At 39.7% G+C, this 15412-nt stretch overlaps 1 protein-coding gene across 2 annotated transcripts in view; it reads left to right on the top strand.

The window, feature by feature from the left end:
- Nucleotides 1-15412, top strand: part of SLC9A9 (solute carrier family 9 member A9) — a 537539-nt gene that overhangs the window by 219188 nt on the left and 302939 nt on the right. The gene's annotated exons all lie outside the window — the stretch shown is intronic.

Raw genomic sequence — 15412 nt, 5'->3', positions numbered from 1 at the left:
TTTTCCACCAAAATGATATTTCTTCCAAACTTCACTGAACTATGTTGTGTCCTGGATTATTTTCCTCCCATCACCCAGAAGAAGCAAAGAAGCCCATGGAGAAAGTTTTTGCCCTGGGCTATAGTAAACATATTGCAAAAGGCTCTTTCTCATCCTATTCCAGAAAATGACTAAGAACCAAAAAACCTTCCCTCTTTAAGTTCAGCCGCAGGGATTGTTTTATCGTACTAAAGGACAAGGTAGCATATTAGAATATATTGGGCAGTAAGCAGTATATCCCATCTCCCTCTTTGCTGCTGCCAAGTTTGTCTCCCATTTAAGCCAACCAAGAAATTGTTACACACAAATAAGCCAGAATTTGAGATTAGAATACCACTTGATGGAATCTTTCCAGAGAAGTCTTCATTGCTCTTTGATTGCCCACATTTATTCCACATTGTCACTTGCCCTGGCAATCAGTGTTAGCTTTTCAGTCAATAAATATGAGTTTCATAAGACCTGACCTTCTCTCTCTCTCTCTCTCTCTCTCTGTGTGTGTGTGTGTGTCTCATTTCTACACTACCCACACTGCCCTAATCAATTTATTCATGGTATTGCATCACATCTTAGTTGAGAGAGCTAAGAGGAATGCAATTCTAAATGACTTTATTTTCCCTAAACTAGGCAAGAATGAGGGATGTGCTGATTTAAATTCCGATGCAGGAAGGGAAACACTGAAAGGAATGCAGCAATGAAGGGAGATAATCAGTCTCTTCATAAGAAGTCAGTACATCTGCCTGGATATAGTAGCCGTAGGCAGATGTTTGGTAAGAGTTGTTGGTAGAGAAGAGATCACCATCTGGCATAACATGTATCTTAATATAATTAATTTCTCATTTAATAAATATTTCCAATTTTGCTGAACCACCTCTGAAGCCAAGGGAATATGGTTCTGCTGGGGGAGGAGGGAAGCATCAGGTCCACCAGCTGTACTTAAGGCCTTTGTTGGTGTGCTTAGGTCAGGAGGAACCACTGCCCCAAACTCTTGCATATTTCGAAGCACAAATCAGCTCAAAGAGAACTTACCAAGACTCCCTTTTCTTGGTGACAGCCAGTCTAGATGTCCCCAAGTTCACTTTGGTGGTATAGGTTTCCATCATTTTGCTCCCAGAGGAGTCACCTTTCGGCAATACATTCCACTCTGGTAGAAAAATAATGTTTTAATTATTTGTAAAATTTGGTAGCAGCCAAGAACAGATGTGCAACTTCCTGCCAGATAACAAGCAAAACACTCTACCCTTCAAACATAAACATTTTGTTAAGCCTAGAGGAAAGTCTGGAGGAAAGCAACCCTGTTCCACTTCAGTTTCAGTTGCTCTTGGGGCCACTTTTTATTTTTATTTTTATTTTTTTGCTGGTTTACTATTAAATAAATACACAAAGAAAGAACTAATGAAATATGTAGATGCGAGTTAAACCAGACAGTTTAAAGAACTCACCAGTAGGCCTACCTAAGGAAAGCACTTACCCATCGGGACCACCACATATAACTAACCTTGAGCTGATGTACAAACTTGCCAACATACAGTTTACTGGGTGGCAGCAAGAGTGAGGGCAACATAAGGAGGTTTGGAACTGGATGGTAATGCCAGTCCTACCACCTACTCACTGCATGACTTTGGCCACGTAGCTTTACTTCCTCAATTTCCTCAATTTCTCTTTGAAATTCATAGATAATATTATCTCTCCTTTGGGATTATTGTGAAGATTACAACTAAGGTATACAAAATGCCTATCACAGTTCTGTCTGTCTTGCAAGAGACCTTTGATAAACAGCAGCTATTAACGTTGCAATATAGAAAGTACAAAGCCCAAGAGAATTTTAACACTGAACATATTGCAGAAACAGACCATACAGGCCTTCCAAATTCGGTATTTAAGACTCTAAAATTAAGCTGGCATTGCACAGACTGATCGCTCAATTTACCAACAAACTGCCTTTTTATATTCTTACTAGTTTATTCTATCATGATTTGAAAACCGAAAATTATTTTTTCTCTTTCTCATCATTTTGGTAACTTACTGCTTAAGTTCTTTTTTAAAAATCCAGAATTTTAAAGGCTGAACATTTTCAATGTAAATAATTGAGCAGAACCAATGCCCTCCTTCCTCTCACTGCCACCTACACAGACTGTTTGGTCTCAGAGCCAAGGTTTGTCAGGAAATTCCAAGGCAATAAATGGCAGAGACAATTGTCTGGTTTCCCTAGACCTTCCGTTTCATCATAGTCCCCAAATTCTGACATCAGGTTTGCGGGGATTATCATACTTTTCCTATGATGATGTTACCATGTTATCTAGGCCTTTACCAGCACATTTCATAAGCATTTATGGTATCATAATCTCCAATTATGCACCGACATCCTCCTGATGAAGTTTCATTAGCATTAAGTGCTAAAGCAGGCTTTTCACACACAAAAACAGGGATTTCACTATTCCTCAGCGTGATTTTTTTGGAGCTTTTCTCTCTCTCTCTCTCTCTCTCTCTCTCTCTCTCCCTCTCTCTCTCTCTCTCTCTCTCACACACACACACACACACACACACACACACACACAAACACACACACAGTTAATGAATATGAAAGCAGCTACAGTCCTCTATTACTTTTATTTAAATGGCATTCTCCTTTCCTATCACTGGCTCACCTCTGTTCCATTTGGCTGCTTTCTAACAATGGCCCTGAGGCATTTTTAAAAAACTAGAATTTACCAAGAAGGTGGTAATATGTTTGAATAAGAATCTAGTGAATATACTTAATCCAGAGGAGACAGTGAGGTATAATTGTTGAATTCTCTCCTTTTTCTCAAAGACTTTGTAATTTCTGTGTAACCTTAGTCCCAAGAAGTGCAGTTCAACACCAGCTGGTAGCATACCCATTAAGTGGATAGAAGAGGAATTCTCTTCTCCTTCTGACCCACCTTGGCTACATGCTTCTTCTCTTAAAAGCTATAGGAAAGAGACGCCGGGATGGCTCAGCGGTTGAGCATCTGCCTTCAGCTCAGGACATGCTCCTGTAGTCCTGGGATCAAGTCCCACATCAGGATCCCTGCATGGAGCCTGCTTCTCCTTCTGCCTGTGTTTCTGTCTCTCTCCCTCTCTCTGTCTCTCATGAATAAATAAAATCTTAAAATATATATATATAGGAAAAATTGACTAGTTTTAACCCATTTCTGAACAGTCATCTGTATCCCTAATGCTTCTTATTACCATGGTGTTACTAGTTATTTCATAATTTAGCCCTCAAGGGACATTCTTCCCCCAAATTTCTGAGGGAGCAACAGCTCATTTCTCCCATTTGTTCTGGTAACACATAAACAAAGACAACCGTTGAAGATCTTGTCATGGGCACATTGAACCAAGCCTACTTGTCTCACATGTTCTGGTTGACCTACAGAAAGCCAAGTCCTGGTAGTAGTGGTGACAGTGAGTACTGGCATGTGACTTTAGATGCATTGAATACATAAAGTTGACATAAGCTCACTCATGAATAGAAAGAAGGATTGATCCAGGCCACATGTAACTTAGGCTTCATGGTGTTACCTGCTATGGTTCCTAACTCTGTTATTCACTACCGTGCAAATATAACTCTCAAAACCTCAACTTTCCATCCACATGTACTGAGATGTCAAGAATTGTCACTCTTTCTGACCTGTCATTACTCATTTGTGTTCTTCTGTACATTACCTGCTAGTCCAGAGCAGCCATATACAGCCCCTGCCCCAGCAGGATGTGTGTTCAAAAAGCTCATGACTTAGATATAAGGTTTCCTCCATTACCAAGGTGCTCCTGTGCCTTGAGATGGTTATCTGATTCTCCCTCTTGTCTTACCTTCTGGAGATCACTGTTTGACTCAGATTTTAACTACCCCTCCTTGTTCCGCCATCAGAATATGTGTACCCATGCTTCAGTGGTTTTTAACCTTTCTGAGGTCATGAACTAAATGGAGAACTTGACGAAAGTTAAGGAATTCCTTTCCAGAAAAGTGCATGTGTGGATTTATGTTGGGTTTGCATTCATCTCTGGACTCATGAATCATTGATTTCCCGGCCACCTTGTTGGTTGTTTACTTACTTACTCTGGCTTGCTTACCTGGTTCTAGTGTGAAGCCTTCCCCTGACCTCCCTTTGCCCCAATCTCTGAGGGTATCATCTGGCTTGCATGTTTCCCAAGCCTCTGAGCTATTCTCTGCCTAGATGTGCAAAAACCATTCTCCTGATACTTCAAGACTACTTCAGGACCCAGGGCTCTAGCTACTGGCACCGTAGCTTATACTCCTCCCCAGCTCAGCAAAGGCCTTGGTAAATGAAGTGTTCACCCTATGTTTGGCTTCTGACTCCATATCTTGTAACTATCTTTACTGCATGGGGTAGGAGAGGCCTATTAATTGCTTGAGTTAGGAATCTCTTAATTCTTACAAGTTGTATTAATTTGAAATTCAAATATACCTCAAAGTCCACATCCTTATCCCAGATAAAGTCGTGTCCTGAAGATCTACTCTCAGAAATGACTCTTCTGTAAAACTTAAGCATTCTGTAATATCCACTTGATAACAACTGCTAGATGCGTGTAATGTAATATAAAAACAGTATGTAGAAGCAACTCTATTTGGTAGAACTTGTTGGTCTGTAGGTTTCATGCTTCAAACACAAAACTAAATTCTGTGGCAGTGAGGCAACTAACTTGGTAAAATACATTAGTTTAAGAAGATAACTATGGGCTTTGCCCCCAGAGATACCCTAAAACTCAAGCAAAATTGTATTCAGCTCTAGAGAGATGGGTGCAGATTCTTAATTAAATTGATTTGTGATTTGGGGCCCAGAGACTCACTTAATTATTAATAAATGGAAGAACAGGGAAGGGTCTGGGGGAGTGAGCCAACCTGTGCAAGTAATTTCCAGGAGTTGCCTGTTTTTAGGTAAAACTCAGTCTGTCTCAGGAAATGGTTTATAATGGGAGTGGGATCTGTGTAATGTGGGAATAAAAGACACTCAGATTAGGAAGGCAGCCCATTGTCTATGAAAAGTCCTTTGACCCAGCCAGAGGAAACTTGCATTTCATTCAGCCACGTCTCTGTCCTCTGCATGCAGCATGCCTGAAACACTGCAGGCCCCAAGGCAAGCAAGTGCCTGTTTTCAGATTCTTCTTTATCTCTATGTAGCATGCGGTGAGCTGTGTATTGGTGATCGCCATAAAAGCAAACTCCATTGGTTTCATGATTTTTCCTTGATTGTTGCTAATCCGCAATCCGACACAACTTCATTAGACACCCTCTGTTCACGAACATTTTTTGCCTTAGGTATAGCAACAGGATTTCTGTGGTATGTCTACCTTTGTGTCCCCTTCCCTGGCTAGGCTGCTAGAAGTTCAGCTTCATTGGATTTGCAAGACAACCATGGATCTTTTGTGCTTAGCTATTGTTAACAATTTACATGCATCTCCTTGTTTGATACTATGCTAGTAGCCTTCTGCTCTACAGGCCTCATTAAGAAAAAGATGAATTCAGTATTTGATCTAACTCTAAATGTATTGCTCATTTCACCCCCAAAAGATTCTTATAATGTTCTGACACACTAATTGGAATTCCTAAATGCCTCCATCTTCCTAGAAATAGAGCTTAGTTTTTATCGATTTCTTTTGAGCAAATGGTGAAAGATAAAGCAATCATTCCAATAATAATACTAATACATATAACAGTAACAAAAATAATAGCAGCTAGCATTTATGGAGTGCTTTCTACGTTCCAGGTAGAAGCATTGTACACATATTGATACAGTTAATCCCCAATCTATGAAGGGGGCATGATTGTTGTCATCACCATTTTTCAGGTGAAGACTCTGAGATACAGATAAGTAATTACTATAAAGAGACAGAACTCCGCATGTGGGAGCACAGAGTGATCAACCACATAGGATGATGGAGCTGAACTGGTATTAATGTGAATGCCAAGATATTAAAGCCATTTAGTATGGAAGAGTGGCCTCCATGAAAAAATCTTGGCCCAGAAGTAGTACCAGGTTGTCAGTAAAACTCTTCATATTGAAATGGATATACGAACGAATACAATTTTTTTTTCTGACAAATTATACCTAAAGGTCCCAAAATCTTAAACTCTGAAGAGTGATCTTTTCTTTGTTCCTATAAAGATGAAATGTTTGCTGAGTTATTTAGCTGTGGGCACACTTGGTGATAGATCCTGATGTTCCCACTTTCTAGCCTGCATTGTACATAGACTTGCAATTGATGAGATCTGAGCTGAATATCTGCTGCTCCATTGACTAGTGAGTTACCTTGGACAAATGATTTACCTTCTATGAGTTTGCGTATATCCAAAATGCAAATACTTTCTTCATTAGATTGTTAGAAAGATTGAATGAGATGATACATATGAAGTTACTCAATCTAAGCCATAGTTCCCTCATCTATAAAATGGAAATCACAATACCACCTACTTTAGGGGATCCTGTGATGATAAATCAGATGAGTTTGTAAAAATGCTTACCATAGTTCTTGACACATAGTGAATGCTCCATAGTAAGAATACAGGAAATAGTAAGTATTTTGAGGGCTGAATAAATGTTGGAGCACCTGACCCCCTTCTTCATTTCAACATGGGGGATTAATATTTGATGCTGCTTGCACCTGTTAATGATTATATTTTAATTTTAACTAGATTTCCATCTTTAGTGGCTATTAACCTACTTTTCTATATCTGTTTTTAATATCTATTATGACTAAAAGTTTCACAGATCACAGTACTCTTTGGAGCTAAGATTTCATTAGTGATGATTAAAGGAACTGAAAAGTAAGAGAAAGGGTTGAAATTCCCATTAGGTCATAAGAATTAGTCTCTCTCTCTCTCTTTTAAAAAGGCTCATAGTAGTGGGATTCAAATTTCTGTTTCTGTCTCAGGAAAGAAAGAAAGAAAACAAAATAAAAGAAGAGTATTTGCAAGTTACTTTTATCTTTAAGACTATCTCAAATTCACTTCCCTCTCAATATGAGGTGTTAGAGAAAATTTTCTCAAAGCCCACAGACTAATTCAATTCTGACAAGACTTTTCAGACTAAATTGCAAAGTAATTTAAGATGTCCTTTCAAAGAAAATGCACACATAATTCATAACAAACCTCCTCTAACTCTTCTTCCCTTTTAACCAATTTTAAACTCAGGGATCTCTTTGTCACCTTAAAGTTGGAACTTAATGGAGCAGAGCCACTTAGGAATCTGTCAAAGGCTTTATTCCATGCTGAAATTTGTAACTGTTCTTGATGTCATTATCAACCCAGCTCCAGCCTAAATCATTTGTGCCTTCATTGTGTCCCCATTGCAGTGAAGTACTGCTCCTTACTCACTGAGTGTTCAGCCATTTCTAATGGCAGGATTTGGGTTAGCACAGAAAGCAAAGCACCCTACATCCCTCTCCTGATACTCCTGAAGGAAGTTGGAAAAATACGTAGTGAATCAGTAACTCTTGGGGTGAGAATTTCCTAGAGGCCACATTATCCAACATATAGTGCATGGAATTTCTCCATAGCACCCTGGAAAGTAATTCTTTCATCTATGCTTAAGTATCTCCAAGGACAGAGAACTCACTACCTTTTCCTAGTACCCATTTCCTTTTGCATCGGATCTAAAAATTAGTAAATTTTGAAATAATATATGAAGTTGAAATCTTTCTCCCTATGGTGTTTTTACTTTTACTTTTGTTTTCCATAGCTTGCCTCTGGAACCCAAAAAACAAGGCCAGTCCTCGACTACATTACAAATGCTTACTGAAGCTATTTCTACTAAATTCATCTGCCCTTTAAACTCTCCTCCTTCCTTCCATCTTCCTCTCACCACCCTACTCCTTCTCCTGTGGTTTGCTGTGGTTTGTCTGGTCTCATTTAGATGATGGCATCTAGACTGATGAAGAGAGATCTGGTCTGCCTCAGCCATTGGGGAATACATACAATGGGACCATGCTGTCTCCTGTCCAACTTCTTCTACTTTATTGACACAGACTTCATCTAAAATATTTCATACTACAGCTCTCCCCAATTGTAAGCCCTCCAGTGGCTGCCTGTTTATCCCTAGAAGAATATCTTAAGACCTAAAAATGGCCTGAAAGCTTCCATAAGACCTGGCCCAAGCCCTATCTCCAGCCCTATCTCCCACCGCTCTCCCCCCATTCATTTCCCTCCAGCCACATTGCCGCCTTGCAGCAACGCAGACCCACCGGGCAAGTGCTAGCTAGAAAGCAGAGGGTCTAGAAAGCTCACTCCAGTTCTTTTGATTCAGGACTCCACTTAATAATCTTTCTCAGAGAAGACTTTCTTGACCATACTAACTAAAGCATTTCCCCTATCACTTTGTATCCCATCCCCTCATACTGCTTTGTTTCTTTTCAATCTCTGTCATTAAATCATATATTTATCTGCTTAGCTTTTTTTTAATGTTATTTTCTCTACTGGAATGTAAGAAACGTGAAATTAGAAGCTTTGTTGTGTTGCTGCTTGATCTTTAGTGCTTAGAAAAATATCTGATCATAGTAGATGAGTAGTAGGTATTTGTTGATGGTGTGAATCAGTACATGTAGCATGAGGCTGTGTTATTCTGGGGGCAGCTATGACACACCAATTCATACTTCCCACAGAATTCCCCTTGGCTTTTTCTCTTGTGTCAGATGTCAAAATGGCAAAATGAAATTTGTCAAGGATTTAGAAAATCACACCTTGGTATGAATTTGGAATATCAGGGAGCAAAGTCATTAACTAAATGGTCCTCCAGAAGCTGAAAGAGTTATTAATGTGCCCTCTGCAAACATGGCTCTCCACCCTGCAGGGTTGTTGGCCCTTGGGAAGGTGAAGCCCAACGGTTCTAACTGAAGCTCAGAGGAACTTCTGGCCAGAACCTCTTATTATTAAGAGGCAGCTCTTCTAACCTCCCAGGGTGCCTGGAATGCCCCCAATTCCTGAAGTCATTATGTTTTACAGCAGGTTCTCTCAACAGAGCTTCATTGGCTTTTGGCAGAACATAAGCCAGAATAATGGGCAGGCAGATGCCAGAATGAATTCCAATGTGTACACACAATTCTTGGCCCCATAAAAATCAATTCCTTATTCATAATTAAGCAACTTCTTGAGAAAGGGCAGGTTGGTATAGTTATTAAAAGATAAATAATAGATAAGGATCCACTTTTCTCTGTTTTTTTTTTTTTTTTTTTTAGGACAACACATTTTTTAAACACAAAATAGCACTGTAATTAGTTTTCTTCTACTTTGTTTCTTACCTATGACACTCAGGGCCAACTAAACAGAGGAGCTTTTACCAATTTTCATTTCCCCTCTATGTTGTATTTCTTCTTAAAAATGAGGAAACAACTCTAGATAGGGAGAAGAAAACTAGAAGCAACCTGACATAAAGGTCATAAGCTGTGTCATCCTGTGGGCCTTTTCCTGTTTGCCAAGTTGGGTTTTGGGAGCAAAGCTGAAAACAAAAGCTGATAAATGACTCCATACTAAAAAGAGCAGCAGCTTTCTCCAGCAGTTAACGCCTCACCTCCCAACTAGCTTAATTGGCAACAGAATCAGCCTCATTTCCCTCAACCTCCCCACCATCTCTTTTGACTCAAATTGGTATATGAAAGGGGTGGGGAGGAGTGGGGTCATCCTTGGAAAGACTACAGTGTTTGAGGTGTCAAGCTGTTCCCTTTGTCCAAGGGGGTGCTTCTTCTATCTTAAGTCAAGTGGAAGGGACTGTACTGGAAGGAATCATCCAGTAGGCTGAGGCTGCCTGCAAAAGAGGCCTTGCCAGTTCATTCCCCAGTGGAGAAAAGAGGCTAAAGCCCTCTCAAAAGAAAGTAAAGGAAGGGAATTCTTAGATGTGGTTTCTTGGAGTGGGAGTGCACAAGAACATGGGGACTGGCCTAGAGATTTCTAAAAGGAATCAGTTGGAGCGGTCTGTGTCAGCAGGACCTGAAGGCTCTGTGTATTTAGGGAGTGGCCAAAATGAACTGGCACAGTGGTCCATGGCCCAATAAAAGGGCTGGAATTCAAAAGAAGGGTGAGAGCCACCATGCTGCCCAGACGGCCCCTGATCCAAGCCATAGGAAAGGACTGGGAATGTACATAGCTGGCAGGGCAGATGGAAGATTGAGTGGTCCCTGTGAAGCGGTTCTCAGCAAAATGGAGGTGCTACTGTGTCAGCAGAGGCCTCTAAGAGAGGGACTGAGCAGGAACAAGCTGGACACCCCCACCCCCATGTCTCCTATGCCAGGGGACATAGGTGCCCAGAAGAGACTTGGAGGAACACCGCTCCTGCCTCTCCTCCCTTCCAAGTCATCTTGCCTGCTGCTCTAGAATATTCTGTAGGGAGAAGAAGAATCAATCCTGCTTTGAAGATTTAGGTTTTAAGCTAGACTCTACCAAGTCTTAACAACCAAAAGGAATTGAATAATGGAATTTGGCTAAGACATCATTAGTGGAACTACATACCCCCATAAAGAAGGATTCGACATAGTACAGCTGGAAGCAGTAATTGGAAAAAAATGAAATAAACCACTTTATATATATATCCCAACTAATCAGGAATTCTTTAATAAACTGGTGCCAGCAGTTAGAATTTTTTTTGTTAGGGATTAAGGATTTGGCAAAGAAAATAGTAGGTCCTTTTGTACATCTTTGGCTACGGTAGTCATTTTCTCATTTTTTTTCTTTAATGATTACATTAATAAATCATCTGAAACGATTACAATGTGTTTGCTTAATACTTTCCTTTTGAAAGTTTTAGAGGGACCTTGATTTCATGCTCACAAAAGAATTGAGACTAGACTGGGGACTAGGAGAAGCAGGTTGTCCCAGTCAGGCACCCGGGATGGAGAGTAGACTGTGGGAGCTGAGAGGGCCAATCAGAGGACAGCATCATAATGAAAAAACAGCTGCCCAAAGCTGGATGTTGTTGAGTAATTTAAGTGAATAAGTTTGAGGCAAAATATTTTAGCAGTAGCAGTGAAAAATAACAAAGTGGGATGGTGTTAGAAATCGAATGACCTTCATAAAGATTGTAAGAACCAGGAGAGAGAAGACTTGGTAGGACCCAGAATGGGAAGGAAGCCAGAGTGATGAGTCATGGAGGGGATGGCATTGGTGGCAGTGATAGTGGTACCATTTATAGAACACTTAACCTGCATTTTATCATTTTCATTTCCAGCATAATTGCATTACCTTCTTCTCTTCTTCCTCTTTTTCTTATTTCTCTCTTTTTCTTTTTTTCTTCTTCTTCTTCTTCTTCTTCTTCTTCTTCTTCTTCTTCTTCTTCTTCTTCTCTTCTTTCTTCTTCTTCTTCTTCATCACCAGCATTTATTGAGCATAGCCATCATACACCATTCCACAAAAAGCAAAACAAAACAAAACAACAATTTGTAAGATCAAATGGTCCCTGACACTCAGCAATCCTAGACCAGACCAGTCCAGTCAGGGTATAAGAGAGACAGGTAATGACACCTCAATTCTGTTTCAGTTGAGGTGCTGATTGGGCATCATCTAGTTTGAGATGCTTGTTTTAGAAATAAACCAAACTTTCAGTTCAAAAGAGAGAAAAAGAGAAAAGAAGGAGGAAGAGCAGGAGGAGGAATGGGTTATTTGAAGAAGGATGATTTACTTAAGAAATGCTTGTCTAATTCCTACTATGTTACAGGTGCCACTTCAAGTGTTTTATTAACATTAATTCGTTGAATTCTTGTAGCAGCTTCTGTGATAGTTACTACTGTTATCATCCTCATTTAATAGGAAACCAAGTTTCATATAATTTAAGTAAACTTGCTCGAGGTCACACAGGCAGTAAGTAGCAGAATTGAAATTTGAACCCAGATCCCAGATTCAGATTATATGCTCTTTATACTACCTGAGATGCCAGGTAAGTTCCCTGAAGGAACATCATAAAGATGAAAAAAATTGGTTATTGAGAAACTGGAGTTGTGATCCTGTCTATGAATCTTAAACGATACAGTGAGCAACACAATCCTGATTCATGTTGCTTTCATCAAAGGAATTGAGGATATTTCATCCATTTCAAAAATTTTGAATAAAAGATGCTGCACACATTTATTTCTGAGAACAGATACAATATACTATCATCAAACTCATTTTTGCTGAATAATCTATTCCTGAATAGAATGAATCAATAACCTGGACTTATTTCCAATTTATGAGATGAATATTTAAACACCTCTATGTATTTCTGCTCATATCATTTTCAAGGATATTGGTTTCATCTAACTCAAATATTCTTTCCAGAAATATAGGGATTGTAGATCCATCTTTACCAGCTTGTGTTATAAACAGTACCTCTATGAGTAGTGTCCCAAAGAACAAGCACCACAAGTTAGCAGAAACTCTAATTCCTCTTCTCCTCCTCTCTCCCTTCCCATGTTTGCATGCACAAATGGTCCAAGCATCAACCTCAGTGCAGGGGAGGATATGTTTTCTTTTCAAGTCCAAAGGTCTGCAACTGCTGGAAAATGCTATTTCTTCCTTTCTTGGGTTGAAGTTGGCAAACTCTGCATATACTACCCAAACCTCTGTTTGTTTCCAGAAAGCACCCTCTGCAGCTGCTGCCCTACAATCCAGAGGCTTAGTGTTGCAACTGAAAACCAGAGCCCAAAGAGATTTCTCCTTCACCAGGATTTAGAGCCCAGAGGAATAGCTTCCTAAATCCTAGCAGTCAGGAAAGATGCGACCTCCCTGACCTCTTTACCTGCTTTCTTTAGTCACTCCTCATCAAAAGCCAGAGGGCTTTGCCTACAGAACATCCAGTAGGGGTGCCACTTAACTAAGCTCAAGTTAAAGAATCTCAAGTGTCACCTTCAGTTTAAGCTGATGAACCTAAAAGCACCCAAAATATAAATATATAAAGTCATTGCTTACTAAAGAAAATCTTGTATATGATGATTCGTTTCAAGACTAGGATCTGCAAACCTCCTTCTTTCCTGCATTTCTTCTTTCTTTCCTTTCTACTTTCCAGTTATCCTGCCTTTATTCCATTATCCTTTTTGGCCTGCCATTTGCCAGGCACCAATGTGTGTCCTGGACATGCAAAGAGGAAAAAGACACAGGCCAGGCCCAGCAAAGCTTAAGTCTGAGAGCCAGACCTGAAAGCAGATTCCCCTGAGAAGCCCCGAGTCTGGTCATCTAGTGAGATGGGGGAGAGGATGATCTCACCCCATACAGTGCAATCTGCTCTATCTTTGCACAAGGGAAGGTGCTGCCTGTGTTCCGTCCAGGGATGAAATTAAAGGTTCTGGTACCTGAACTTCTACTGCATTTACCATCAGTGCAGCACTTACTCAACTCTCCTGATCTGGCTTCTTGTTTTTCCTGTTTTCCTCCCAACAAGATCACTTTTTGAAGGAAGAAACAAATCTACATTTTTGAACTCAATAGCTCTATGATCTTAATTTCTCTCTCCATTTCTTTGTTTTATAAAAGAAAAAAGAAAGAAAAGGAAGGATGAAAATACCTGCCCTGTTTACCTGGCAGAAATGTTACAGGATGAAATGAAGTTAGAATGCAGGCATAAAGGGGACAAAATGTTATGTAAATGTGAGGATTTTTGTATACGTTTAATGTGAAATTTAAAGCTGAGCGATGTCATCTCCCCATCTCTACCTCCATAGGTGCCACATACATGGTCCCTGTGTCCCAACCATAACCATATAATTCTGCCTGGAAGTGCCCTCAACCATCTGCCTTCTTGCCTTTGCTTACACTCTTTCTACTGCCTGAAGTACTCTCTTCCCATCACTGTCTGTTGACTTGCTTCCTTGCTCAAATGCCATCTCCTCTCATCTAAAATAGTGACTCTTGCCTCATTTGCACCATTAGATGTTATCTATCTAATCACACTTAGCACCATGACTAGAGCTCATTGTCATCTACATCTTGGGCCTTTGTGCCTGGATATACCTTGTATATGTTCAATTAAATGTTTTTTTAACTCAAATTCTTCTCTTCTCTATGCTCGTTCCTGCCTGCCCACCCCCCAACACCTTGCACCTAATGTCCCACTAGGACCCTACTGGGTACCCATCCCATACATCCTGGGAGTTTTAGGGGCAGCGAATTCAACAGACACGTCTTCATAAGACAAGGGAAGTTAAGCTTTTCCCTTAAGTTAAATCAAACATCACAGGGAAGTATATGAAGTTTGTCCGTACCCTTACTGGGTGGGGATCAGAGCCCAGGAAATGAATGTCTCCCAAAATGCAGACTGAGAACCAATGTGGGTACCCAGGTGATTGTAGGTGACACACAGGTTAACTTTTTATCAAATGTAATAATTACATAATCTCATATGTATTAAGAAGAAATAAAATAGCACATCAAATCTATGGCTTCATAAATATTCTTTAATAAAAGCTCTTGCATTCAAATACAAATGAACTGATTTAAAGGAAAACGTTTCATAAATAATGGAAATTACATTACATAGTGATATGGCCAAATGATATGATGATGATGCTTCAAGGTCAGGAACATAAGACAGAAAATTTTTTCTGGAGTGCAGAGGTGGAGATGGGGATGAAGAGCTACCTTTCTATGGATCAGATCTATTGGTGGCCTCAGCAATTAACAGAATTATTCACAGAGCTGTGTTACTATGCAGAACTCTTTGTTTGGAAAGCAGAATGCAAATAGAATGTTTTTTCATCACATAAAAGATTCCCTCTTTGGAACGAGGAAATATGCTACTGAATGTCAACTCACACATCAAGCTTTGCAGCATTGGGCACCAAGTGTCAAAATGGCCATGGGGTTATACACCCATTCTCAGGACTGTCCTGTCAGATACAAAGGATCTAAATATGGGTTTGCTCTTCCATTTTTGTCTGCAAAACACAACACTTTACAAAAAGAAAACACTTCAAAGGCAATCCTTTTCTTGCATACATTTCAAGGGCTCCATTTGAGATCCACATTCATCTTCCTTATCCAATTAATGATCAAAGTGGAAGTGTTTGGCCTACTTTAGGGGTTTAAAGACATCCAGGGAAAAACTAAGAACATTTAAAACTACCTTTTTAAAGCCACATATCTTCCTGTAAAAGAGCTGGAATCCATTCCCCCACCCCCTTAACTGGTCTCTAGATACTAAAAGTCAAATCAGGTAGTTAACATGCTCTAATCATCCAAATAATAAAAGATTCAGTTACATCTCTGTAAAATCCAATCTAATCTCAAGTCAGTGTGTCTAGTATACTTCTTGCTTTCTGTACTGCTACAAACTTCTTCCAGAATTTATTACAAAACTCTTGATTTTCCTGATTGGTTTTAAAGACCTCATATTTAAAATAAAAACTATTTAAAAAAAAAAAAAACAACTGAAAAGTTACTTCA

This window comes from Vulpes vulpes, chromosome 11, assembly GCF_048418805.1.
Source record: "Vulpes vulpes isolate BD-2025 chromosome 11, VulVul3, whole genome shotgun sequence".
NCBI lineage: Eukaryota > Metazoa > Chordata > Mammalia > Carnivora > Canidae > Vulpes > Vulpes vulpes.
The sequence above is the reverse complement of the archived record's forward strand: the minus strand, read 5'-3'. Positions and strand labels throughout refer to the sequence as shown.